The sequence below is a fragment of the Ranitomeya imitator genome, chromosome 4 (assembly GCF_032444005.1).
Source record: "Ranitomeya imitator isolate aRanImi1 chromosome 4, aRanImi1.pri, whole genome shotgun sequence".
Lineage (NCBI taxonomy): Eukaryota > Metazoa > Chordata > Amphibia > Anura > Dendrobatidae > Ranitomeya > Ranitomeya imitator.
In genome coordinates this window covers 653970732-653994354 of record NC_091285.1, presented here as the reverse complement: position 1 = coordinate 653994354, position 23623 = coordinate 653970732, and the positions used below count along the sequence as shown (strand labels likewise).

General features: G+C 40.5%; 42 non-coding genes across 42 annotated transcripts; 14 read left to right on the top strand and 28 right to left on the bottom strand.

Annotated features, from left to right (window-relative positions):
* Nucleotides 1-81: 81 nt before the first annotated feature.
* Nucleotides 82-153, bottom strand: TRNAE-CUC (transfer RNA glutamic acid (anticodon CUC)). Its single transcript has one exon. It is a non-coding gene; the product is annotated as a tRNA-Glu (tRNA).
* Nucleotides 154-1221: 1068 nt separating this feature from the next.
* TRNAE-UUC (transfer RNA glutamic acid (anticodon UUC)) lies at nucleotides 1222-1293 on the bottom strand. Its single transcript has one exon. It is a non-coding gene; the product is annotated as a tRNA-Glu (tRNA).
* Nucleotides 1294-1381: 88 nt separating this feature from the next.
* TRNAM-CAU (transfer RNA methionine (anticodon CAU)) lies at nucleotides 1382-1454 on the top strand. The gene has a single exon. It is a non-coding gene; the product is annotated as a tRNA-Met (tRNA).
* A 322-nt stretch (nucleotides 1455-1776) lies between these two features.
* TRNAE-CUC (transfer RNA glutamic acid (anticodon CUC)) lies at nucleotides 1777-1848 on the bottom strand. Its single transcript has one exon. It is a non-coding gene; the product is annotated as a tRNA-Glu (tRNA).
* Nucleotides 1849-2918: 1070 nt separating this feature from the next.
* Nucleotides 2919-2990, bottom strand: TRNAE-UUC (transfer RNA glutamic acid (anticodon UUC)). The gene has a single exon. It is a non-coding gene; the product is annotated as a tRNA-Glu (tRNA).
* Nucleotides 2991-3078: 88 nt separating this feature from the next.
* On the top strand, nucleotides 3079-3151 carry TRNAM-CAU (transfer RNA methionine (anticodon CAU)). The gene has a single exon. It is a non-coding gene; the product is annotated as a tRNA-Met (tRNA).
* Nucleotides 3152-3473: 322 nt separating this feature from the next.
* Nucleotides 3474-3545, bottom strand: TRNAE-CUC (transfer RNA glutamic acid (anticodon CUC)). Its single transcript has one exon. It is a non-coding gene; the product is annotated as a tRNA-Glu (tRNA).
* Nucleotides 3546-4622: 1077 nt separating this feature from the next.
* Nucleotides 4623-4694, bottom strand: TRNAE-UUC (transfer RNA glutamic acid (anticodon UUC)). Its single transcript has one exon. It is a non-coding gene; the product is annotated as a tRNA-Glu (tRNA).
* Nucleotides 4695-4782: 88 nt separating this feature from the next.
* On the top strand, nucleotides 4783-4855 carry TRNAM-CAU (transfer RNA methionine (anticodon CAU)). Its single transcript has one exon. It is a non-coding gene; the product is annotated as a tRNA-Met (tRNA).
* Nucleotides 4856-5177: 322 nt separating this feature from the next.
* Nucleotides 5178-5249, bottom strand: TRNAE-CUC (transfer RNA glutamic acid (anticodon CUC)). Its single transcript has one exon. It is a non-coding gene; the product is annotated as a tRNA-Glu (tRNA).
* Nucleotides 5250-6320: 1071 nt separating this feature from the next.
* Nucleotides 6321-6392, bottom strand: TRNAE-UUC (transfer RNA glutamic acid (anticodon UUC)). The gene has a single exon. It is a non-coding gene; the product is annotated as a tRNA-Glu (tRNA).
* Nucleotides 6393-6480: 88 nt separating this feature from the next.
* On the top strand, nucleotides 6481-6553 carry TRNAM-CAU (transfer RNA methionine (anticodon CAU)). The gene has a single exon. It is a non-coding gene; the product is annotated as a tRNA-Met (tRNA).
* A 322-nt stretch (nucleotides 6554-6875) lies between these two features.
* TRNAE-CUC (transfer RNA glutamic acid (anticodon CUC)) lies at nucleotides 6876-6947 on the bottom strand. Its single transcript has one exon. It is a non-coding gene; the product is annotated as a tRNA-Glu (tRNA).
* A 1077-nt stretch (nucleotides 6948-8024) lies between these two features.
* TRNAE-UUC (transfer RNA glutamic acid (anticodon UUC)) lies at nucleotides 8025-8096 on the bottom strand. The gene has a single exon. It is a non-coding gene; the product is annotated as a tRNA-Glu (tRNA).
* An 88-nt stretch (nucleotides 8097-8184) lies between these two features.
* Nucleotides 8185-8257, top strand: TRNAM-CAU (transfer RNA methionine (anticodon CAU)). The gene has a single exon. It is a non-coding gene; the product is annotated as a tRNA-Met (tRNA).
* Nucleotides 8258-8579: 322 nt separating this feature from the next.
* On the bottom strand, nucleotides 8580-8651 carry TRNAE-CUC (transfer RNA glutamic acid (anticodon CUC)). The gene has a single exon. It is a non-coding gene; the product is annotated as a tRNA-Glu (tRNA).
* A 1071-nt stretch (nucleotides 8652-9722) lies between these two features.
* Nucleotides 9723-9794, bottom strand: TRNAE-UUC (transfer RNA glutamic acid (anticodon UUC)). The gene has a single exon. It is a non-coding gene; the product is annotated as a tRNA-Glu (tRNA).
* An 88-nt stretch (nucleotides 9795-9882) lies between these two features.
* Nucleotides 9883-9955, top strand: TRNAM-CAU (transfer RNA methionine (anticodon CAU)). Its single transcript has one exon. It is a non-coding gene; the product is annotated as a tRNA-Met (tRNA).
* Nucleotides 9956-10277: 322 nt separating this feature from the next.
* TRNAE-CUC (transfer RNA glutamic acid (anticodon CUC)) lies at nucleotides 10278-10349 on the bottom strand. Its single transcript has one exon. It is a non-coding gene; the product is annotated as a tRNA-Glu (tRNA).
* A 1077-nt stretch (nucleotides 10350-11426) lies between these two features.
* On the bottom strand, nucleotides 11427-11498 carry TRNAE-UUC (transfer RNA glutamic acid (anticodon UUC)). Its single transcript has one exon. It is a non-coding gene; the product is annotated as a tRNA-Glu (tRNA).
* Nucleotides 11499-11586: 88 nt separating this feature from the next.
* TRNAM-CAU (transfer RNA methionine (anticodon CAU)) lies at nucleotides 11587-11659 on the top strand. Its single transcript has one exon. It is a non-coding gene; the product is annotated as a tRNA-Met (tRNA).
* Nucleotides 11660-11981: 322 nt separating this feature from the next.
* On the bottom strand, nucleotides 11982-12053 carry TRNAE-CUC (transfer RNA glutamic acid (anticodon CUC)). The gene has a single exon. It is a non-coding gene; the product is annotated as a tRNA-Glu (tRNA).
* Nucleotides 12054-13127: 1074 nt separating this feature from the next.
* TRNAE-UUC (transfer RNA glutamic acid (anticodon UUC)) lies at nucleotides 13128-13199 on the bottom strand. The gene has a single exon. It is a non-coding gene; the product is annotated as a tRNA-Glu (tRNA).
* Nucleotides 13200-13287: 88 nt separating this feature from the next.
* Nucleotides 13288-13360, top strand: TRNAM-CAU (transfer RNA methionine (anticodon CAU)). The gene has a single exon. It is a non-coding gene; the product is annotated as a tRNA-Met (tRNA).
* A 322-nt stretch (nucleotides 13361-13682) lies between these two features.
* TRNAE-CUC (transfer RNA glutamic acid (anticodon CUC)) lies at nucleotides 13683-13754 on the bottom strand. Its single transcript has one exon. It is a non-coding gene; the product is annotated as a tRNA-Glu (tRNA).
* A 1080-nt stretch (nucleotides 13755-14834) lies between these two features.
* TRNAE-UUC (transfer RNA glutamic acid (anticodon UUC)) lies at nucleotides 14835-14906 on the bottom strand. The gene has a single exon. It is a non-coding gene; the product is annotated as a tRNA-Glu (tRNA).
* An 88-nt stretch (nucleotides 14907-14994) lies between these two features.
* TRNAM-CAU (transfer RNA methionine (anticodon CAU)) lies at nucleotides 14995-15067 on the top strand. The gene has a single exon. It is a non-coding gene; the product is annotated as a tRNA-Met (tRNA).
* A 322-nt stretch (nucleotides 15068-15389) lies between these two features.
* TRNAE-CUC (transfer RNA glutamic acid (anticodon CUC)) lies at nucleotides 15390-15461 on the bottom strand. The gene has a single exon. It is a non-coding gene; the product is annotated as a tRNA-Glu (tRNA).
* Nucleotides 15462-16541: 1080 nt separating this feature from the next.
* Nucleotides 16542-16613, bottom strand: TRNAE-UUC (transfer RNA glutamic acid (anticodon UUC)). The gene has a single exon. It is a non-coding gene; the product is annotated as a tRNA-Glu (tRNA).
* An 88-nt stretch (nucleotides 16614-16701) lies between these two features.
* TRNAM-CAU (transfer RNA methionine (anticodon CAU)) lies at nucleotides 16702-16774 on the top strand. The gene has a single exon. It is a non-coding gene; the product is annotated as a tRNA-Met (tRNA).
* Nucleotides 16775-17096: 322 nt separating this feature from the next.
* On the bottom strand, nucleotides 17097-17168 carry TRNAE-CUC (transfer RNA glutamic acid (anticodon CUC)). Its single transcript has one exon. It is a non-coding gene; the product is annotated as a tRNA-Glu (tRNA).
* Nucleotides 17169-18247: 1079 nt separating this feature from the next.
* TRNAE-UUC (transfer RNA glutamic acid (anticodon UUC)) lies at nucleotides 18248-18319 on the bottom strand. Its single transcript has one exon. It is a non-coding gene; the product is annotated as a tRNA-Glu (tRNA).
* An 88-nt stretch (nucleotides 18320-18407) lies between these two features.
* TRNAM-CAU (transfer RNA methionine (anticodon CAU)) lies at nucleotides 18408-18480 on the top strand. The gene has a single exon. It is a non-coding gene; the product is annotated as a tRNA-Met (tRNA).
* A 322-nt stretch (nucleotides 18481-18802) lies between these two features.
* Nucleotides 18803-18874, bottom strand: TRNAE-CUC (transfer RNA glutamic acid (anticodon CUC)). The gene has a single exon. It is a non-coding gene; the product is annotated as a tRNA-Glu (tRNA).
* Nucleotides 18875-19953: 1079 nt separating this feature from the next.
* On the bottom strand, nucleotides 19954-20025 carry TRNAE-UUC (transfer RNA glutamic acid (anticodon UUC)). Its single transcript has one exon. It is a non-coding gene; the product is annotated as a tRNA-Glu (tRNA).
* Nucleotides 20026-20113: 88 nt separating this feature from the next.
* Nucleotides 20114-20186, top strand: TRNAM-CAU (transfer RNA methionine (anticodon CAU)). The gene has a single exon. It is a non-coding gene; the product is annotated as a tRNA-Met (tRNA).
* Nucleotides 20187-20508: 322 nt separating this feature from the next.
* TRNAE-CUC (transfer RNA glutamic acid (anticodon CUC)) lies at nucleotides 20509-20580 on the bottom strand. The gene has a single exon. It is a non-coding gene; the product is annotated as a tRNA-Glu (tRNA).
* Nucleotides 20581-21661: 1081 nt separating this feature from the next.
* TRNAE-UUC (transfer RNA glutamic acid (anticodon UUC)) lies at nucleotides 21662-21733 on the bottom strand. Its single transcript has one exon. It is a non-coding gene; the product is annotated as a tRNA-Glu (tRNA).
* An 88-nt stretch (nucleotides 21734-21821) lies between these two features.
* Nucleotides 21822-21894, top strand: TRNAM-CAU (transfer RNA methionine (anticodon CAU)). The gene has a single exon. It is a non-coding gene; the product is annotated as a tRNA-Met (tRNA).
* Nucleotides 21895-22216: 322 nt separating this feature from the next.
* Nucleotides 22217-22288, bottom strand: TRNAE-CUC (transfer RNA glutamic acid (anticodon CUC)). The gene has a single exon. It is a non-coding gene; the product is annotated as a tRNA-Glu (tRNA).
* Nucleotides 22289-23372: 1084 nt separating this feature from the next.
* On the bottom strand, nucleotides 23373-23444 carry TRNAE-UUC (transfer RNA glutamic acid (anticodon UUC)). The gene has a single exon. It is a non-coding gene; the product is annotated as a tRNA-Glu (tRNA).
* Nucleotides 23445-23532: 88 nt separating this feature from the next.
* Nucleotides 23533-23605, top strand: TRNAM-CAU (transfer RNA methionine (anticodon CAU)). Its single transcript has one exon. It is a non-coding gene; the product is annotated as a tRNA-Met (tRNA).
* The last annotated feature ends 18 nt before the right edge of the window (nucleotides 23606-23623 follow it).

Below are 23623 nucleotides of genomic sequence, written 5' to 3'. Positions count from 1 at the left end.
TTTGACGGTTAAGTCCAAATTGTACCTGAGATACGTTTGACTGAAAATAACGCATCAGTAGTTAGTACAGAAAAGGGTACTTTCCCATACCGGGAGTCGAACCCGGGCCGCCTGGGTGAGAACCAGGAATCCTAACCGCTAGACCATATGGGAAATGATGCATAGCGGTATCAGTGACAATGTAAAAAAAAGAAGTTTACTACTTGACACAAGAAACTTCTGCAGTTCAATTTGCGCAACTTGCCTCCTTAACACAGTAGGAAGCAAATCCGTCTCATAAGCTAAAGGTTGAACTTTTGATGCTCAGAAGAGGCACTGGCCCCTTGTTTTTTCAATCAATTCTGTCTCCATCTTTGCTAGAGAGCCACCGATTTTTCCCATTCAGTACCAAAACATAACCGATTGCAGCAAAGAGGAGAGCTCTAATAACAGACAGGGAAAAAAGGGTTGCTGAGTCCCTTAAAACCTAGGAGTTACAAGTGAGAAATAAGAATGGTTTGAGCGTTGACCTCAAATGGTATGTGGTGCAAATAAATAACCCAAAACTCTGGTGGTTGACATTTTTGCTGCATAGAGCAGTTCCAACCTAAACTGATTCCATCTACAAGGTTTGTGGCAGTTTTTGAATGTGCGTACATATGCCAAAAGAGGTCACTCCCATAGCAGGAATTGAACCAGTCAACCAGCGATGCTAGGTCCTTTTCCGCATGGGGCAAGCTTTACACTAACCAACAAGACAGGTTTAAAAAAAAAAAAAAAAAAAAAGAAGTTTTTTGCTTTGATTAAATCAATTTTACATTACTAAAGCTAAAACTTTCCACATGAACACCATAATTAGCATATCAGTTGGCAATCTGAAGAATATGAGTTTATTCCTCACATGTGGTACTACTCCCTCCTTTTCTCAGGAGACTGTGTTACCAACTCAGAACTTTCCCATTAATTTCTGAAATGTTTCCGATTGGAAATGAAGTAGGAGCCCTAATGACAGACAGAACACATGGATTGTTGGGCCCCTAACACTTTGGAGTAAAAAGGTGTAGTTGAGAATGAGTTAAGCTATGAAACAAAATTAAATCTTGTGCAAAAGGTCAGAATGAATGAAAAATACCCTGGTGTTCAGCATTTTTGACTGCAAAGTGCAAATTCTATCTGAAGTACTTTTATTTGCAAAACACATTTCAGTCTTTGAATGTTGGCAGTAGTACAGAAAAAAGTGAATTCCCATACCGGGAGTCGAACCCGGGCCGCCTGGGTGAAAACCAGGAATCCTAACCGCTAGACCATATGGGAATAGATACCTTCAAGCTCGTTGACAATATGAAAAAAATAAGTTTCGTGCCTTGCACAAGAAGTGTCTGCAGATTAGCTTGTGTGTCTTGCCTCGTTAGCGCAGTAGGTAGCGCGTCAGTCTCATAATCTGAAGGTCGTGAGTTCGATCCTCACACGGGGCAGCATATTCCTCTTTTCTTAAGAGATATTGTCCCCAATTTAGAACTTTCCCTTTCAGTTCTAAAACGATTCTGATAATTAAGGAATTGTGAGCCCAAATGACAGACAGTACAAATGGGTTGTTGAGTCTCTTAACACCTTTGGTGTAAAAAGAGGTAGTTGGGAATGATTTGAGCTATGAAACCAAACTCAGTCTTGCGCCAAAAGTCGCAATGAATGGACAAAAAGCTGGTGCTCAGCATTTTTGACGGTTAAGTCCAAATTGTACCTGAGATACGTTTGACTGAAAATAACGCATCAGTAGTTAGTACAGAAAAGGGTACTTTCCCATACCGGGAGTCGAACCCGGGCCGCCTGGGTGAGAACCAGGAATCCTAACCGCTAGACCATATGGGAAATGATGCATAGCGGTATCAGTGACAATGTAAAAAAAAGAAGTTTACTACTTGACACAAGAAACTTCTGCAGTTCAATTTGCGCAACTTGCCTCGTTAACACAGTAGGAAGCAAATCCGTCTCATAAGCTAAAGGTTGAACTTTTGATGCTCAGAAGAGGCACTGGCCCCTTGTTTTTTCAATCAATTCTGTCTCCATCTTTGCTAGAGAGCCACCGATTTTTCCCATTCAGTACCAAAACATAACCGATTGCAGCAAAGAGGAGAGCTCTAATAACAGACAGGGAAAAAAGGGTTGCTGAGTCCCTTAAAACCTAGGAGTTACAAGTGAGAAATAAGAATGGTTTGAGCGTTGACCTCAAATGGTATGTGGTGCAAATAAATAACCCAAAACTCTGGTGGTTGACATTTTTGCTGCATAGAGCAGTTCCAACCTAAACTGATTCCATCTACAAGGTTTGTGGCAGTTTTTGAATGTGCGTACATATGCCAAAGGAGGTCACTCCCATAGCAGGAATTGAACCAGTCAACCAGCGATGCTAGGTCCTTTTCCGCATGGGGCAAGCTTTACACTAACCAACAAGACAGGTTTAAAAAAAAAAAAAAAAAAAAAAAGAAGTTTTTTGCTTTGATTAAATCAATTTTACATTACTAAAGCTAAAACTTTCCACATGAACACCATAATTAGCATATCAGTTGGCAATCTGAAGAATATGAGTTTATTCCTCACATGTGGTACTACTCCCTCCTTTTCTCAGGAGACTGTGTTACCAACTCAGAACTTTCCCATTAATTTCTGAAATGTTTCCGATTGGAAATGAAGTAGGAGCCCTAATGACAGACAGAACACATGGATTGTTGGGCCCCTAACACTTTGGAGTAAAAAGGTGTAGTTGAGAATGAGTTAAGCTATGAAACAAAATTAAATCTTGTGCAAAAGGTCAGAATGAATGAAAAATACCCTGGTGTTCAGCATTTTTGACTGCAAAGTGCAAATTCTATCTGAAGTACTTTTATTTGCAAAACACATTTCAGTCTTTGAATGTTGGCAGTAGTACAGAAAAAAGTGAATTCCCATACCGGGAGTCGAACCCGGGCCGCCTGGGTGAAAACCAGGAATCCTAACCGCTAGACCATATGGGAATAGATACCTTCAAGCTCGTTGACAATATGAAAAAAATAAGTTTCGTGCCTTGCACAAGAAGTGTCTGCAGATTAGCTTGTGTGTCTTGCCTCGTTAGCGCAGTAGGTAGCGCGTCAGTCTCATAATCTGAAGGTCGTGAGTTCGATCCTCACACGGGGCAGCATATTCCTCTTTTCTTAAGAGATATTGTCCCCAATTTAGAACTTTCCCTTTCAGTTCTAAAACGATTCTGATAATTAAGGAATTGTGAGCCCAAATGACAGACAGTACAAATGGGTTGTTGAGTCTCTTAACACCTTTGGTGTAAAAAGAGGTAGTTGGGAATGATTTGAGCTATGAAACCAAACTCAGTCTTGCGCCAAAAGTCGCAATGAATGGACAAAAAGCTGATGCTCAGCATTTTTGACGGTTAAGTCCAAATTGTACCTGAGATACGTTTGACTGAAAATAACGCATCAGTAGTTAGTACAGAAAAGGGTACTTTCCCATACCGGGAGTCGAACCCGGGCCGCCTGGGTGAGAACCAGGAATCCTAACCGCTAGACCATATGGGAAATGATGCATAGCGGTATCAGTGACAATGTAAAAAAAAGAAGTTTACTACTTGACACAAGAAACTTCTGCAGTTCAATTTGCGCAACTTGCCTCGTTAACACAGTAGGAAGCAAATCCGTCTCATAAGCTAAAGGTTGAACTTTTGATGCTCAGAAGAGGCACTGGCCCCTTGTTTTTTCAATCAATTCTGTCTCCATCTTTGCTAGAGAGCCACCGATTTTTCCCATTCAGTACCAAAACATAACCGATTGCAGCAAAGAGGAGAGCTCTAATAACAGACAGGGAAAAAAGGGTTGCTGAGTCCCTTAAAACCTAGGAGTTACAAGTGAGAAATAAGAATGGTTTGAGCGTTGACCTCAAATGGTATGTGGTGCAAATAAATAACCCAAAACTCTGGTGGTTGACATTTTTGCTGCATAGAGCAGTTCCAACCTAAACTGATTCCATCTACAAGGTTTGTGGCAGTTTTTGAATGTGCGTACATATGCCAAAGGAGGTCACTCCCATAGCAGGAATTGAACCAGTCAACCAGCGATGCTAGGTCCTTTTCCGCATGGGGCAAGCTTTACACTAACCAACAAGACAGGTTTAAAAAAAAAAAAAAAAAAAAAAAAAAAAAAGAAGTTTTTTGCTTTGATTAAATCAATTTTACATTACTAAAGCTAAAACTTTCCACATGAACACCATAATTAGCATATCAGTTGGCAATCTGAAGAATATGAGTTTATTCCTCACATGTGGTACTACTCCCTCCTTTTCTCAGGAGACTGTGTTACCAACTCAGAACTTTCCCATTAATTTCTGAAATGTTTCCGATTGGAAATGAAGTAGGAGCCCTAATGACAGACAGAACACATGGATTGTTGGGCCCCTAACACTTTGGAGTAAAAAGGTGTAGTTGAGAATGAGTTAAGCTATGAAACAAAATTAAATCTTGTGCAAAAGGTCAGAATGAATGAAAAATACCCTGGTGTTCAGCATTTTTGACTGCAAAGTGCAAATTCTATCTGAAGTACTTTTATTTGCAAAACACATTTCAGTCTTTGAATGTTGGCAGTAGTACAGAAAAAAGTGAATTCCCATACCGGGAGTCGAACCCGGGCCGCCTGGGTGAAAACCAGGAATCCTAACCGCTAGACCATATGGGAATAGATACCTTCAAGCTCGTTGACAATATGAAAAAAATAAGTTTCGTGCCTTGCACAAGAAGTGTCTGCAGATTAGCTTGTGTGTCTTGCCTCGTTAGCGCAGTAGGTAGCGCGTCAGTCTCATAATCTGAAGGTCGTGAGTTCGATCCTCACACGGGGCAGCATATTCCTCTTTTCTTAAGAGATATTGTCCCCAATTTAGAACTTTCCCTTTCAGTTCTAAAACGATTCTGATAATTAAGGAATTGTGAGCCCAAATGACAGACAGTACAAATGGGTTGTTGAGTCTCTTAACACCTTTGGTGTAAAAAGAGGTAGTTGGGAATGATTTGAGCTATGAAACCAAACTCAGTCTTGCGCCAAAAGTCGCAATGAATGGACAAAAAGCTGGTGCTCAGCATTTTTGACGGTTAAGTCCAAATTGTACCTGAGATACGTTTGACTGAAAATAACGCATCAGTAGTTAGTACAGAAAAGGGTACTTTCCCATACCGGGAGTCGAACCCGGGCCGCCTGGGTGAGAACCAGGAATCCTAACCGCTAGACCATATGGGAAATGATGCATAGCGGTATCAGTGACAATGTAAAAAAAAGAAGTTTACTACTTGACACAAGAAACTTCTGCAGTTCAATTTGCGCAACTTGCCTCGTTAACACAGTAGGAAGCAAATCCGTCTCATAAGCTAAAGGTTGAACTTTTGATGCTCAGAAGAGGCACTGGCCCCTTGTTTTTTCAATCAATTCTGTCTCCATCTTTGCTAGAGAGCCACCGATTTTTCCCATTCAGTACCAAAACATAACCGATTGCAGCAAAGAGGAGAGCTCTAATAACAGACAGGGAAAAAAGGGTTGCTGAGTCCCTTAAAACCTAGGAGTTACAAGTGAGAAATAAAAATGGTTTGAGCGTTGACCTCAAATGGTATGTGGTGCAAATAAATAACCCAAAACTCTGGTGGTTGACATTTTTGCTGCATAGAGCAGTTCCAACCTAAACTGATTCCATCTACAAGGTTTGTGGCAGTTTTTGAATGTGCGTACATATGCCAAAGGAGGTCACTCCCATAGCAGGAATTGAACCAGTCAACCAGCGATGCTAGGTCCTTTTCCGCATGGGGCAAGCTTTACACTAACCAACAAGACAGGTTTAAAAAAAAAAAAAAAAAAAAAAAAGAAGTTTTTTGCTTTGATTAAATCAATTTTACATTACTAAAGCTAAAACTTTCCACATGAACACCATAATTAGCATATCAGTTGGCAATCTGAAGAATATGAGTTTATTCCTCACATGTGGTACTACTCCCTCCTTTTCTCAGGAGACTGTGTTACCAACTCAGAACTTTCCCATTAATTTCTGAAATGTTTCCGATTGGAAATGAAGTAGGAGCCCTAATGACAGACAGAACACATGGATTGTTGGGCCCCTAACACTTTGGAGTAAAAAGGTGTAGTTGAGAATGAGTTAAGCTATGAAACAAAATTAAATCTTGTGCAAAAGGTCAGAATGAATGAAAAATACCCTGGTGTTCAGCATTTTTGACTGCAAAGTGCAAATTCTATCTGAAGTACTTTTATTTGCAAAACACATTTCAGTCTTTGAATGTTGGCAGTAGTACAGAAAAAAGTGAATTCCCATACCGGGAGTCGAACCCGGGCCGCCTGGGTGAAAACCAGGAATCCTAACCGCTAGACCATATGGGAATAGATACCTTCAAGCTCGTTGACAATATGAAAAAAATAAGTTTCGTGCCTTGCACAAGAAGTGTCTGCAGATTAGCTTGTGTGTCTTGCCTCGTTAGCGCAGTAGGTAGCGCGTCAGTCTCATAATCTGAAGGTCGTGAGTTCGATCCTCACACGGGGCAGCATATTCCTCTTTTCTTAAGAGATATTGTCCCCAATTTAGAACTTTCCCTTTCAGTTCTAAAACGATTCTGATAATTAAGGAATTGTGAGCCCAAATGACAGACAGTACAAATGGGTTGTTGAGTCTCTTAACACCTTTGGTGTAAAAAGAGGTAGTTGGGAATGATTTGAGCTATGAAACCAAACTCAGTCTTGCGCCAAAAGTCGCAATGAATGGACAAAAAGCTGGTGCTCAGCATTTTTGACGGTTAAGTCCAAATTGTACCTGAGATACGTTTGACTGAAAATAACGCATCAGTAGTTAGTACAGAAAAGGGTACTTTCCCATACCGGGAGTCGAACCCGGGCCGCCTGGGTGAGAACCAGGAATCCTAACCGCTAGACCATATGGGAAATGATGCATAGCGGTATCAGTGACAATGTAAAAAAAAGAAGTTTACTACTTGACACAAGAAACTTCTGCAGTTCAATTTGCGCAACTTGCCTCGTTAACACAGTAGGAAGCAAATCCGTCTCATAAGCTAAAGGTTGAACTTTTGATGCTCAGAAGAGGCACTGGCCCCTTGTTTTTTCAATCAATTCTGTCTCCATCTTTGCTAGAGAGCCACCGATTTTTCCCATTCAGTACCAAAACATAACCGATTGCAGCAAAGAGGAGAGCTCTAATAACAGACAGGGAAAAAAGGGTTGCTGAGTCCCTTAAAACCTAGGAGTTACAAGTGAGAAATAAGAATGGTTTGAGCGTTGACCTCAAATGGTATGTGGTGCAAATAAATAACCCAAAACTCTGGTGGTTGACATTTTTGCTGCATAGAGCAGTTCCAACCTAAACTGATTCCATCTACAAGGTTTGTGGCAGTTTTTGAATGTGCGTACATATGCCAAAGGAGGTCACTCCCATAGCAGGAATTGAACCAGTCAACCAGCGATGCTAGGTCCTTTTCCGCATGGGGCAAGCTTTACACTAACCAACAAGACAGGTTTAAAAAAAAAAAAAAAAAAAAAAAAAAAAAAGAAGTTTTTTGCTTTGATTAAATCAATTTTACATTACTAAAGCTAAAACTTTCCACATGAACACCATAATTAGCATATCAGTTGGCAATCTGAAGAATATGAGTTTATTCCTCACATGTGGTACTACTCCCTCCTTTTCTCAGGAGACTGTGTTACCAACTCAGAACTTTCCCATTAATTTCTGAAATGTTTCCGATTGGAAATGAAGTAGGAGCCCTAATGACAGACAGAACACATGGATTGTTGGGCCCCTAACACTTTGGAGTAAAAAGGTGTAGTTGAGAATGAGTTAAGCTATGAAACAAAATTAAATCTTGTGCAAAAGGTCAGAATGAATGAAAAATACCCTGGTGTTCAGCATTTTTGACTGCAAAGTGCAAATTCTATCTGAAGTACTTTTATTTGCAAAACACATTTCAGTCTTTGAATGTTGGCAGTAGTACAGAAAAAAGTGAATTCCCATACCGGGAGTCGAACCCGGGCCGCCTGGGTGAAAACCAGGAATCCTAACCGCTAGACCATATGGGAATAGATACCTTCAAGCTCGTTGACAATATGAAAAAAATAAGTTTCGTGCCTTGCACAAGAAGTGTCTGCAGATTAGCTTGTGTGTCTTGCCTCGTTAGCGCAGTAGGTAGCGCGTCAGTCTCATAATCTGAAGGTCGTGAGTTCGATCCTCACACGGGGCAGCATATTCCTCTTTTCTTAAGAGATATTGTCCCCAATTTAGAACTTTCCCTTTCAGTTCTAAAACGATTCTGATAATTAAGGAATTGTGAGCCCAAATGACAGACAGTACAAATGGGTTGTTGAGTCTCTTAACACCTTTGGTGTAAAAAGAGGTAGTTGGGAATGATTTGAGCTATGAAACCAAACTCAGTCTTGCGCCAAAAGTCGCAATGAATGGACAAAAAGCTGGTGCTCAGCATTTTTGACGGTTAAGTCCAAATTGTACCTGAGATACGTTTGACTGAAAATAACGCATCAGTAGTTAGTACAGAAAAGGGTACTTTCCCATACCGGGAGTCGAACCCGGGCCGCCTGGGTGAGAACCAGGAATCCTAACCGCTAGACCATATGGGAAATGATGCATAGCGGTATCAGTGACAATGTAAAAAAAAGAAGTTTACTACTTGACACAAGAAACTTCTGCAGTTCAATTTGCGCAACTTGCCTCGTTAACACAGTAGGAAGCAAATCCGTCTCATAAGCTAAAGGTTGAACTTTTGATGCTCAGAAGAGGCACTGGCCCCTTGTTTTTTCAATCAATTCTGTCTCCATCTTTGCTAGAGAGCCACCGATTTTTCCCATTCAGTACCAAAACATAACCGATTGCAGCAAAGAGGAGAGCTCTAATAACAGACAGGGAAAAAAGGGTTGCTGAGTCCCTTAAAACCTAGGAGTTACAAGTGAGAAATAAGAATGGTTTGAGCGTTGACCTCAAATGGTATGTGGTGCAAATAAATAACCCAAAACTCTGGTGGTTGACATTTTTGCTGCATAGAGCAGTTCCAACCTAAACTGATTCCATCTACAAGGTTTGTGGCAGTTTTTGAATGTGCGTACATATGCCAAAGGAGGTCACTCCCATAGCAGGAATTGAACCAGTCAACCAGCGATGCTAGGTCCTTTTCCGCATGGGGCAAGCTTTACACTAACCAACAAGACAGGTTTAAAAAAAAAAAAAAAAAAAAAAAAGAAGTTTTTTGCTTTGATTAAATCAATTTTACATTACTAAAGCTAAAACTTTCCACATGAACACCATAATTAGCATATCAGTTGGCAATCTGAAGAATATGAGTTTATTCCTCACATGTGGTACTACTCCCTCCTTTTCTCAGGAGACTGTGTTACCAACTCAGAACTTTCCCATTAATTTCTGAAATGTTTCCGATTGGAAATGAAGTAGGAGCCCTAATGACAGACAGAACACATGGATTGTTGGGCCCCTAACACTTTGGAGTAAAAAGGTGTAGTTGAGAATGAGTTAAGCTATGAAACAAAATTAAATCTTGTGCAAAAGGTCAGAATGAATGAAAAATACCCTGGTGTTCAGCATTTTTGACTGCAAAGTGCAAATTCTATCTGAAGTACTTTTATTTGCAAAACACATTTCAGTCTTTGAATGTTGGCAGTAGTACAGAAAAAAGTGAATTCCCATACCGGGAGTCGAACCCGGGCCGCCTGGGTGAAAACCAGGAATCCTAACCGCTAGACCATATGGGAATAGATACCTTCAAGCTCGTTGACAATATGAAAAAAATAAGTTTCGTGCCTTGCACAAGAAGTGTCTGCAGATTAGCTTGTGTGTCTTGCCTCGTTAGCGCAGTAGGTAGCGCGTCAGTCTCATAATCTGAAGGTCGTGAGTTCGATCCTCACACGGGGCAGCATATTCCTCTTTTCTTAAGAGATATTGTCCCCAATTTAGAACTTTCCCTTTCAGTTCTAAAACGATTCTGATAATTAAGGAATTGTGAGCCCAAATGACAGACAGTACAAATGGGTTGTTGAGTCTCTTAACACCTTTGGTGTAAAAAGAGGTAGTTGGGAATGATTTGAGCTATGAAACCAAACTCAGTCTTGCGCCAAAAGTCGCAATGAATGGACAAAAAGCTGGTGCTCAGCATTTTTGACGGTTAAGTCCAAATTGTACCTGAGATACGTTTGACTGAAAATAACGCATCAGTAGTTAGTACAGAAAAGGGTACTTTCCCATACCGGGAGTCGAACCCGGGCCGCCTGGGTGAGAACCAGGAATCCTAACCGCTAGACCATATGGGAAATGATGCATAGCGGTATCAGTGACAATGTAAAAAAAAGAAGTTTACTACTTGACACAAGAAACTTCTGCAGTTCAATTTGCGCAACTTGCCTCGTTAACACAGTAGGAAGCAAATCCGTCTCATAAGCTAAAGGTTGAACTTTTGATGCTCAGAAGAGGCACTGGCCCCTTGTTTTTTCAATCAATTCTGTCTCCATCTTTGCTAGAGAGCCACCGATTTTTCCCATTCAGTACCAAAACATAACCGATTGCAGCAAAGAGGAGAGCTCTAATAACAGACAGGGAAAAAAGGGTTGCTGAGTCCCTTAAAACCTAGGAGTTACAAGTGAGAAATAAGAATGGTTTGAGCGTTGACCTCAAATGGTATGTGGTGCAAATAAATAACCCAAAACTCTGGTGGTTGACATTTTTGCTGCATAGAGCAGTTCCAACCTAAACTGATTCCATCTACAAGGTTTGTGGCAGTTTTTGAATGTGCGTACATATGCCAAAGGAGGTCACTCCCATAGCAGGAATTGAACCAGTCAACCAGCGATGCTAGGTCCTTTTCCGCATGGGGCAAGCTTTACACTAACCAACAAGACAGGTTTAAAAAAAAAAAAAAAAAAAAAAAAAAAAAAGAAGTTTTTTGCTTTGATTAAATCAATTTTACATTACTAAAGCTAAAACTTTCCACATGAACACCATAATTAGCATATCAGTTGGCAATCTGAAGAATATGAGTTTATTCCTCACATGTGGTACTACTCCCTCCTTTTCTCAGGAGACTGTGTTACCAACTCAGAACTTTCCCATTAATTTCTGAAATGTTTCCGATTGGAAATGAAGTAGGAGCCCTAATGACAGACAGAACACATGGATTGTTGGGCCCCTAACACTTTGGAGTAAAAAGGTGTAGTTGAGAATGAGTTAAGCTATGAAACAAAATTAAATCTTGTGCAAAAGGTCAGAATGAATGAAAAATACCCTGGTGTTCAGCATTTTTGACTGCAAAGTGCAAATTCTATCTGAAGTACTTTTATTTGCAAAACACATTTCAGTCTTTGAATGTTGGCAGTAGTACAGAAAAAAGTGAATTCCCATACCGGGAGTCGAACCCGGGCCGCCTGGGTGAAAACCAGGAATCCTAACCGCTAGACCATATGGGAATAGATACCTTCAAGCTCGTTGACAATATGAAAAAAATAAGTTTCGTGCCTTGCACAAGAAGTGTCTGCAGATTAGCTTGTGTGTCTTGCCTCGTTAGCGCAGTAGGTAGCGCGTCAGTCTCATAATCTGAAGGTCGTGAGTTCGATCCTCACACGGGGCAGCATATTCCTCTTTTCTTAAGAGATATTGTCCCCAATTTAGAACTTTCCCTTTCAGTTCTAAAACGATTCTGATAATTAAGGAATTGTGAGCCCAAATGACAGACAGTACAAATGGGTTGTTGAGTCTCTTAACACCTTTGGTGTAAAAAGAGGTAGTTGGGAATGATTTGAGCTATGAAACCAAACTCAGTCTTGCGCCAAAAGTCGCAATGAATGGACAAAAAGCTGGTGCTCAGCATTTTTGACGGTTAAGTCCAAATTGTACCTGAGATACGTTTGACTGAAAATAACGCATCAGTAGTTAGTACAGAAAAGGGTACTTTCCCATACCGGGAGTCGAACCCGGGCCGCCTGGGTGAGAACCAGGAATCCTAACCGCTAGACCATATGGGAAATGATGCATAGCGGTATCAGTGACAATGTAAAAAAAAGAAGTTTACTACTTGACACAAGAAACTTCTGCAGTTCAATTTGCGCAACTTGCCTCGTTAACACAGTAGGAAGCAAATCCGTCTCATAAGCTAAAGGTTGAACTTTTGATGCTCAGAAGAGGCACTGGCCCCTTGTTTTTTCAATCAATTCTGTCTCCATCTTTGCTAGAGAGCCACCGATTTTTCCCATTCAGTACCAAAACATAACCGATTGCAGCAAAGAGGAGAGCTCTAATAACAGACAGGGAAAAAAGGGTTGCTGAGTCCCTTAAAACCTAGGAGTTACAAGTGAGAAATAAGAATGGTTTGAGCGTTGACCTCAAATGGTATGTGGTGCAAATAAATAACCCAAAACTCTGGTGGTTGACATTTTTGCTGCATAGAGCAGTTCCAACCTAAACTGATTCCATCTACAAGGTTTGTGGCAGTTTTTGAATGTGCGTACATATGCCAAAGGAGGTCACTCCCATAGCAGGAATTGAACCAGTCAACCAGCGATGCTAGGTCCTTTTCCGCATGGGGCAAGCTTTACACTAACCAACAAGACAGGTTTAAAAAAAAAAAAAAAAAAAAAAAAAAAGAAGTTTTTTGCTTTGATTAAATCAATTTTACATTACTAAAGCTAAAACTTTCCACATGAACACCATAATTAGCATATCAGTTGGCAATCTGAAGAATATGAGTTTATTCCTCACATGTGGTACTACTCCCTCCTTTTCTCAGGAGACTGTGTTACCAACTCAGAACTTTCCCATTAATTTCTGAAATGTTTCCGATTGGAAATGAAGTAGGAGCCCTAATGACAGACAGAACACATGGATTGTTGGGCCCCTAACACTTTGGAGTAAAAAGGTGTAGTTGAGAATGAGTTAAGCTATGAAACAAAATTAAATCTTGTGCAAAAGGTCAGAATGAATGAAAAATACCCTGGTGTTCAGCATTTTTGACTGCAAAGTGCAAATTCTATCTGAAGTACTTTTATTTGCAAAACACATTTCAGTCTTTGAATGTTGGCAGTAGTACAGAAAAAAGTGAATTCCCATACCGGGAGTCGAACCCGGGCCGCCTGGGTGAAAACCAGGAATCCTAACCGCTAGACCATATGGGAATAGATACCTTCAAGCTCGTTGACAATATGAAAAAAATAAGTTTCGTGCCTTGCACAAGAAGTGTCTGCAGATTAGCTTGTGTGTCTTGCCTCGTTAGCGCAGTAGGTAGCGCGTCAGTCTCATAATCTGAAGGTCGTGAGTTCGATCCTCACACGGGGCAGTATATTCCTCTTTTCTTAAGAGATATTGTCCCCAATTTAGAACTTTCCCTTTCAGTTCTAAAACGATTCTGATAATTAAGGAATTGTGAGCCCAAATGACAGACAGTACAAATGGGTTGTTGAGTCTCTTAACACCTTTGGTGTAAAAAGAGGTAGTTGGGAATGATTTGAGCTATGAAACCAAACTCAGTCTTGCGCCAAAAGTCGCAATGAATGGACAAAAAGCTGGTGCTCAGCATTTTTGACGGTTAAGTCCAAATTGTACCTGAGATACGTTTGACTGAAAATAACGCATCAGTAGTTAGTACAGAAAAGGGTACTTTCCCATACCGGGAGTCGAACCCGGGCCGCCTGGGTGAGAACCAGGAATCCTAACCGCTAGACCATATGGGAAATGATGCATAGCGGTATCAGTGACAATGTAAAAAAAAGAAGTTTACTACTTGACACAAGAAACTTCTGCAGTTCAATTTGCGCAACTTGCCTCGTTAACACAGTAGGAAGCAAATCCGTCTCATAAGCTAAAGGTTGAACTTTTGATGCTCAGAAGAGGCACTGGCCCCTTGTTTTTTCAATCAATTCTGTCTCCATCTTTGCTAGAGAGCCACCGATTTTTCCCATTCAGTACCAAAACATAACCGATTGCAGCAAAGAGGAGAGCTCTAATAACAGACAGGGAAAAAAGGGTTGCTGAGTCCCTTAAAACCTAGGAGTTACAAGTGAGAAATAAGAATGGTTTGAGCGTTGACCTCAAATGGTATGTGGTGCAAATAAATAACCCAAAACTCTGGTGGTTGACATTTTTGCTGCATAGAGCAGTTCCAACCTAAACTGATTCCATCTACAAGGTTTGTGGCAGTTTTTGAATGTGCGTACATATGCCAAAGGAGGTCACTCCCATAGCAGGAATTGAACCAGTCAACCAGCGATGCTAGGTCCTTTTCCGCATGGGGCAAGCTTTACACTAACCAACAAGACAGGTTTAAAAAAAAAAAAAAAAAAAAAAAAAAAAAAAAAGAAGTTTTTTGCTTTGATTAAATCAATTTTACATTACTAAAGCTAAAACTTTCCACATGAACACCATAATTAGCATATCAGTTGGCAATCTGAAGAATATGAGTTTATTCCTCACATGTGGTACTACTCCCTCCTTTTCTCAGGAGACTGTGTTACCAACTCAGAACTTTCCCATTAATTTCTGAAATGTTTCCGATTGGAAATGAAGTAGGAGCCCTAATGACAGACAGAACACATGGATTGTTGGGCCCCTAACACTTTGGAGTAAAAAGGTGTAGTTGAGAATGAGTTAAGCTATGAAACAAAATTAAATCTTGTGCAAAAGGTCAGAATGAATGAAAAATACCCTGGTGTTCAGCATTTTTGACTGCAAAGTGCAAATTCTATCTGAAGTACTTTTATTTGCAAAACACATTTCAGTCTTTGAATGTTGGCAGTAGTACAGAAAAAAGTGAATTCCCATACCGGGAGTCGAACCCGGGCCGCCTGGGTGAAAACCAGGAATCCTAACCGCTAGACCATATGGGAATAGATACCTTCAAGCTCGTTGACAATATGAAAAAAATAAGTTTCGTGCCTTGCACAAGAAGTGTCTGCAGATTAGCTTGTGTGTCTTGCCTCGTTAGCGCAGTAGGTAGCGCGTCAGTCTCATAATCTGAAGGTCGTGAGTTCGATCCTCACACGGGGCAGCATATTCCTCTTTTCTTAAGAGATATTGTCCCCAATTTAGAACTTTCCCTTTCAGTTCTAAAACGATTCTGATAATTAAGGAATTGTGAGCCCAAATGACAGACAGTACAAATGGGTTGTTGAGTCTCTTAACACCTTTGGTGTAAAAAGAGGTAGTTGGGAATGATTTGAGCTATGAAACCAAACTCAGTCTTGCGCCAAAAGTCGCAATGAATGGACAAAAAGCTGGTGCTCAGCATTTTTGACGGTTAAGTCCAAATTGTACCTGAGATACGTTTGACTGAAAATAACGCATCAGTAGTTAGTACAGAAAAGGGTACTTTCCCATACCGGGAGTCGAACCCGGGCCGCCTGGGTGAGAACCAGGAATCCTAACCGCTAGACCATATGGGAAATGATGCATAGCGGTATCAGTGACAATGTAAAAAAAAGAAGTTTACTACTTGACACAAGAAACTTCTGCAGTTCAATTTGCGCAACTTGCCTCGTTAACACAGTAGGAAGCAAATCCGTCTCATAAGCTAAAGGTTGAACTTTTGATGCTCAGAAGAGGCACTGGCCCCTTGTTTTTTCAATCAATTCTGTCTCCATCTTTGCTAGAGAGCCACCGATTTTTCCCATTCAGTACCAAAACATAACCGATTGCAGCAAAGAGGAGAGCTCTAATAACAGACAGGGAAAAAAGGGTTGCTGAGTCCCTTAAAACCTAGGAGTTACAAGTGAGAAATAAAAATGGTTTGAGCGTTGACCTCAAATGGTATGTGGTGCAAATAAATAACCCAAAACTCTGGTGGTTGACATTTTTGCTGCATAGAGCAGTTCCAACCTAAACTGATTCCATCTACAAGGTTTGTGGCAGTTTTTGAATGTGCGTACATATGCCAAAGGAGGTCACTCCCATAGCAGGAATTGAACCAGTCAACCAGCGATGCTAGGTCCTTTTCCGCATGGGGCAAGCTTTACACTAACCAACAAGACAGGTTTAAAAAAAAAAAAAAAAAAAAAAAAAAAAAAAAAGAAGTTTTTTGCTTTGATTAAATCAATTTTACATTACTAAAGCTAAAACTTTCCACATGAACACCATAATTAGCATATCAGTTGGCAATCTGAAGAATATGAGTTTATTCCTCACATGTGGTACTACTCCCTCCTTTTCTCAGGAGACTGTGTTACCAACTCAGAACTTTCCCATTAATTTCTGAAATGTTTCCGATTGGAAATGAAGTAGGAGCCCTAATGACAGACAGAACACATGGATTGTTGGGCCCCTAACACTTTGGAGTAAAAAGGTGTAGTTGAGAATGAGTTAAGCTATGAAACAAAATTAAATCTTGTGCAAAAGGTCAGAATGAATGAAAAATACCCTGGTGTTCAGCATTTTTGACTGCAAAGTGCAAATTCTATCTGAAGTACTTTTATTTGCAAAACACATTTCAGTCTTTGAATGTTGGCAGTAGTACAGAAAAAAGTGAATTCCCATACCGGGAGTCGAACCCGGGCCGCCTGGGTGAAAACCAGGAATCCTAACCGCTAGACCATATGGGAATAGATACCTTCAAGCTCGTTGACAATATGAAAAAAATAAGTTTCGTGCCTTGCACAAGAAGTGTCTGCAGATTAGCTTGTGTGTCTTGCCTCGTTAGCGCAGTAGGTAGCGCGTCAGTCTCATAATCTGAAGGTCGTGAGTTCGATCCTCACACGGGGCAGCATATTCCTCTTTTCTTAAGAGATATTGTCCCCAATTTAGAACTTTCCCTTTCAGTTCTAAAACGATTCTGATAATTAAGGAATTGTGAGCCCAAATGACAGACAGTACAAATGGGTTGTTGAGTCTCTTAACACCTTTGGTGTAAAAAGAGGTAGTTGGGAATGATTTGAGCTATGAAACCAAACTCAGTCTTGCGCCAAAAGTCGCAATGAATGGACAAAAAGCTGGTGCTCAGCATTTTTGACGGTTAAGTCCAAATTGTACCTGAGATACGTTTGACTGAAAATAACGCATCAGTAGTTAGTACAGAAAAGGGTACTTTCCCATACCGGGAGTCGAACCCGGGCCGCCTGGGTGAGAACCAGGAATCCTAACCGCTAGACCATATGGGAAATGATGCATAGCGGTATCAGTGACAATGTAAAAAAAAGAAGTTTACTACTTGACACAAGAAACTTCTGCAGTTCAATTTGCGCAACTTGCCTCGTTAACACAGTAGGAAGCAAATCCGTCTCATAAGCTAAAGGTTGAACTTTTGATGCTCAGAAGAGGCACTGGCCCCTTGTTTTTTCAATCAATTCTGTCTCCATCTTTGCTAGAGAGCCACCGATTTTTCCCATTCAGTACCAAAACATAACCGATTGCAGCAAAGAGGAGAGCTCTAATAACAGACAGGGAAAAAAGGGTTGCTGAGTCCCTTAAAACCTAGGAGTTACAAGTGAGAAATAAGAATGGTTTGAGCGTTGACCTCAAATGGTATGTGGTGCAAATAAATAACCCAAAACTCTGGTGGTTGACATTTTTGCTGCATAGAGCAGTTCCAACCTAAACTGATTCCATCTACAAGGTTTGTGGCAGTTTTTGAATGTGCGTACATATGCCAAAGGAGGTCACTCCCATAGCAGGAATTGAACCAGTCAACCAGCGATGCTAGGTCCTTTTCCGCATGGGGCAAGCTTTACACTAACCAACAAGACAGGTTTAAAAAAAAAAAAAAAAAAAAAAAAAAAAAAAAGAAGTTTTTTGCTTTGATTAAATCAATTTTACATTACTAAAGCTAAAACTTTCCACATGAACACCATAATTAGCATATCAGTTGGCAATCTGAAGAATATGAGTTTATTCCTCACATGTGGTACTACTCCCTCCTTTTCTCAGGAGACTGTGTTACCAACTCAGAACTTTCCCATTAATTTCTGAAATGTTTCCGATTGGAAATGAAGTAGGAGCCCTAATGACAGACAGAACACATGGATTGTTGGGCCCCTAACACTTTGGAGTAAAAAGGTGTAGTTGAGAATGAGTTAAGCTATGAAACAAAATTAAATCTTGTGCAAAAGGTCAGAATGAATGAAAAATACCCTGGTGTTCAGCATTTTTGACTGCAAAGTGCAAATTCTATCTGAAGTACTTTTATTTGCAAAACACATTTCAGTCTTTGAATGTTGGCAGTAGTACAGAAAAAAGTGAATTCCCATACCGGGAGTCGAACCCGGGCCGCCTGGGTGAAAACCAGGAATCCTAACCGCTAGACCATATGGGAATAGATACCTTCAAGCTCGTTGACAATATGAAAAAAATAAGTTTCGTGCCTTGCACAAGAAGTGTCTGCAGATTAGCTTGTGTGTCTTGCCTCGTTAGCGCAGTAGGTAGCGCGTCAGTCTCATAATCTGAAGGTCGTGAGTTCGATCCTCACACGGGGCAGCATATTCCTCTTTTCTTAAGAGATATTGTCCCCAATTTAGAACTTTCCCTTTCAGTTCTAAAACGATTCTGATAATTAAGGAATTGTGAGCCCAAATGACAGACAGTACAAATGGGTTGTTGAGTCTCTTAACACCTTTGGTGTAAAAAGAGGTAGTTGGGAATGATTTGAGCTATGAAACCAAACTCAGTCTTGCGCCAAAAGTCGCAATGAATGGACAAAAAGCTGGTGCTCAGCATTTTTGACGGTTAAGTCCAAATTGTACCTGAGATACGTTTGACTGAAAATAACGCATCAGTAGTTAGTACAGAAAAGGGTACTTTCCCATACCGGGAGTCGAACCCGGGCCGCCTGGGTGAGAACCAGGAATCCTAACCGCTAGACCATATGGGAAATGATGCATAGCGGTATCAGTGACAATGTAAAAAAAAGAAGTTTACTACTTGACACAAGAAACTTCTGCAGTTCAATTTGCGCAACTTGCCTCGTTAACACAGTAGGAAGCAAATCCGTCTCATAAGCTAAAGGTTGAACTTTTGATGCTCAGAAGAGGCACTGGCCCCTTGTTTTTTCAATCAATTCTGTCTCCATCTTTGCTAGAGAGCCACCGATTTTTCCCATTCAGTACCAAAACATAACCGATTGCAGCAAAGAGGAGAGCTCTAATAACAGACAGGGAAAAAAGGGTTGCTGAGTCCCTTAAAACCTAGGAGTTACAAGTGAGAAATAAGAATGGTTTGAGCGTTGACCTCAAATGGTATGTGGTGCAAATAAATAACCCAAAACTCTGGTGGTTGACATTTTTGCTGCATAGAGCAGTTCCAACCTAAACTGATTCCATCTACAAGGTTTGTGGCAGTTTTTGAATGTGCGTACATATGCCAAAGGAGGTCACTCCCATAGCAGGAATTGAACCAGTCAACCAGCGATGCTAGGTCCTTTTCCGCATGGGGCAAGCTTTACACTAACCAACAAGACAGGTTTAAAAAAAAAAAAAAAAAAAAAAAAAAAAAAAAGAAGTTTTTTGCTTTGATTAAATCAATTTTACATTACTAAAGCTAAAACTTTCCACATGAACACCATAATTAGCATATCAGTTGGCAATCTGAAGAATATGAGTTTATTCCTCACATGTGGTACTACTCCCTCCTTTTCTCAGGAGACTGTGTTACCAACTCAGAACTTTCCCATTAATTTCTGAAATGTTTCCGATTGGAAATGAAGTAGGAGCCCTAATGACAGACAGAACACATGGATTGTTGGGCCCCTAACACTTTGGAGTAAAAAGGTGTAGTTGAGAATGAGTTAAGCTATGAAACAAAATTAAATCTTGTGCAAAAGGTCAGAATGAATGAAAAATACCCTGGTGTTCAGCATTTTTGACTGCAAAGTGCAAATTCTATCTGAAGTACTTTTATTTGCAAAACACATTTCAGTCTTTGAATGTTGGCAGTAGTACAGAAAAAAGTGAATTCCCATACCGGGAGTCGAACCCGGGCCGCCTGGGTGAAAACCAGGAATCCTAACCGCTAGACCATATGGGAATAGATACCTTCAAGCTCGTTGACAATATGAAAAAAATAAGTTTCGTGCCTTGCACAAGAAGTGTCTGCAGATTAGCTTGTGTGTCTTGCCTCGTTAGCGCAGTAGGTAGCGCGTCAGTCTCATAATCTGAAGGTCGTGAGTTCGATCCTCACACGGGGCAGCATATTCCTCTTTTCTTAAGAGATATTGTCCCCAATTTAGAACTTTCCCTTTCAGTTCTAAAACGATTCTGATAATTAAGGAATTGTGAGCCCAAATGACAGACAGTACAAATGGGTTGTTGAGTCTCTTAACACCTTTGGTGTAAAAAGAGGTAGTTGGGAATGATTTGAGCTATGAAACCAAACTCAGTCTTGCGCCAAAAGTCGCAATGAATGGACAAAAAGCTGGTGCTCAGCATTTTTGACGGTTAAGTCCAAATTGTACCTGAGATACGTTTGACTGAAAATAACGCATCAGTAGTTAGTACAGAAAAGGGTACTTTCCCATACCGGGAGTCGAACCCGGGCCGCCTGGGTGAGAACCAGGAATCCTAACCGCTAGACCATATGGGAAATGATGCATAGCGGTATCAGTGACAATGTAAAAAAAAGAAGTTTACTACTTGACACAAGAAACTTCTGCAGTTCAATTTGCGCAACTTGCCTCGTTAACACAGTAGGAAGCAAATCCGTCTCATAAGCTAAAGGTTGAACTTTTGATGCTCAGAAGAGGCACTGGCCCCTTGTTTTTTCAATCAATTCTGTCTCCATCTTTGCTAGAGAGCCACCGATTTTTCCCATTCAGTACCAAAACATAACCGATTGCAGCAAAGAGGAGAGCTCTAATAACAGACAGGGAAAAAAGGGTTGCTGAGTCCCTTAAAACCTAGGAGTTACAAGTGAGAAATAAGAATGGTTTGAGCGTTGACCTCAAATGGTATGTGGTGCAAATAAATAACCCAAAACTCTGGTGGTTGACATTTTTGCTGCATAGAGCAGTTCCAACCTAAACTGATTCCATCTACAAGGTTTGTGGCAGTTTTTGAATGTGCGTACATATGCCAAAGGAGGTCACTCCCATAGCAGGAATTGAACCAGTCAACCAGCGATGCTAGGTCCTTTTCCGCATGGGGCAAGCTTTACACTAACCAACAAGACAGGTTTAAAAAAAAAAAAAAAAAAAAAAAAAAAAAAAAAAGAAGTTTTTTGCTTTGATTAAATCAATTTTACATTACTAAAGCTAAAACTTTCCACATGAACACCATAATTAGCATATCAGTTGGCAATCTGAAGAATATGAGTTTATTCCTCACATGTGGTACTACTCCCTCCTTTTCTCAGGAGACTGTGTTACCAACTCAGAACTTTCCCATTAATTTCTGAAATGTTTCCGATTGGAAATGAAGTAGGAGCCCTAATGACAGACAGAACACATGGATTGTTGGGCCCCTAACACTTTGGAGTAAAAAGGTGTAGTTGAGAATGAGTTAAGCTATGAAACAAAATTAAATCTTGTGCAAAAGGTCAGAATGAATGAAAAATACCCTGGTGTTCAGCATTTTTGACTGCAAAGTGCAAATTCTATCTGAAGTACTTTTATTTGCAAAACACATTTCAGTCTTTGAATGTTGGCAGTAGTACAGAAAAAAGTGAATTCCCATACCGGGAGTCGAACCCGGGCCGCCTGGGTGAAAACCAGGAATCCTAACCGCTAGACCATATGGGAATAGATACCTTCAAGCTCGTTGACAATATGAAAAAAATAAGTTTCGTGCCTTGCACAAGAAGTGTCTGCAGATTAGCTTGTGTGTCTTGCCTCGTTAGCGCAGTAGGTAGCGCGTCAGTCTCATAATCTGAAGGTCGTGAGTTCGATCCTCACACGGGGCAGCATATTCCTCTTTTCTTAAGAGATATTGTCCCCAATTTAGAACTTTCCCTTTCAGTTCTAAAACGATTCTGATAATTAAGGAATTGTGAGCCCAAATGACAGACAGTACAAATGGGTTGTTGAGTCTCTTAACACCTTTGGTGTAAAAAGAGGTAGTTGGGAATGATTTGAGCTATGAAACCAAACTCAGTCTTGCGCCAAAAGTCGCAATGAATGGACAAAAAGCTGGTGCTCAGCATTTTTGACGGTTAAGTCCAAATTGTACCTGAGATACGTTTGACTGAAAATAACGCATCAGTAGTTAGTACAGAAAAGGGTACTTTCCCATACCGGGAGTCGAACCCGGGCCGCCTGGGTGAGAACCAGGAATCCTAACCGCTAGACCATATGGGAAATGATGCATAGCGGTATCAGTGACAATGTAAAAAAAAGAAGTTTACTACTTGACACAAGAAACTTCTGCAGTTCAATTTGCGCAACTTGCCTCGTTAACACAGTAGGAAGCAAATCCGTCTCATAAGCTAAAGGTTGAACTTTTGATGCTCAGAAGAGGCACTGGCCCCTTGTTTTTTCAATCAATTCTGTCTCCATCTTTGCTAGAGAGCCACCGATTTTTCCCATTCAGTACCAAAACATAACCGATTGCAGCAAAGAGGAGAGCTCTAATAACAGACAGGGAAAAAAGGGTTGCTGAGTCCCTTAAAACCTAGGAGTTACAAGTGAGAAATAAGAATGGTTTGAGCGTTGACCTCAAATGGTATGTGGTGCAAATAAATAACCCAAAACTCTGGTGGTTGACATTTTTGCTGCATAGAGCAGTTCCAACCTAAACTGATTCCATCTACAAGGTTTGTGGCAGTTTTTGAATGTGCGTACATATGCCAAAGGAGGTCACTCCCATAGCAGGAATTGAACCAGTCAACCAGCGATGCTAGGTCCTTTTCCGCATGGGGCAAGCTTTACACTAACCAACAAGACAGGTTTAAAAAAAAAAAAAAAAAAAAAAAAAAAAAAAAAAAAAGAAGTTTTTTGCTTTGATTAAATCAATTTTACATTACTAAAGCTAAAACTTTCCACATGAACACCATAATTAGCATATCAGTTGGCAATCTGAAGAATATGAGTTTATTCCTCACATGTGGTACTACTCCCTCCTTTTCTCAGGAGACTGTGTTACCAACTCAGAACTTTCCCATTAATTTCTGAAATGTTTCCGATTGGAAATGAAGTAGGAGCCCTAATGACAGACAGAACACATGGATTGTTGGGCCCCTAACACTTTGGAGTAAAAAGGTGTAGTTGAGAATGAGTTAAGCTATGAAACAAAATTAAATCTTGTGCAAAAGGTCAGAATGAATGAAAAATACCCTGGTGTTCAGCATTTTTGACTGCAAAGTGCAAATTCTATCTGAAGTACTTTTATTTGCAAAACACATTTCAGTCTTTGAATGTTGGCAGTAGTACAGAAAAAAGTGAATTCCCATACCGGGAGTCGAACCCGGGCCGCCTGGGTGAAAACCAGGAATCCTAACCGCTAGACCATATGGGAATAGATACCTTCAAGCTCGTTGACAATATGAAAAAAATAAGTTTCGTGCCTTGCACAAGAAGTGTCTGCAGATTAGCTTGTGTGTCTTGCCTCGTTAGCGCAGTAGGTAGCGCGTCAGTCTCATAATCTGAAGGTCGTGAGTTCGATCCTCACACGGGGCAGCATATTCCTCTTTTCTT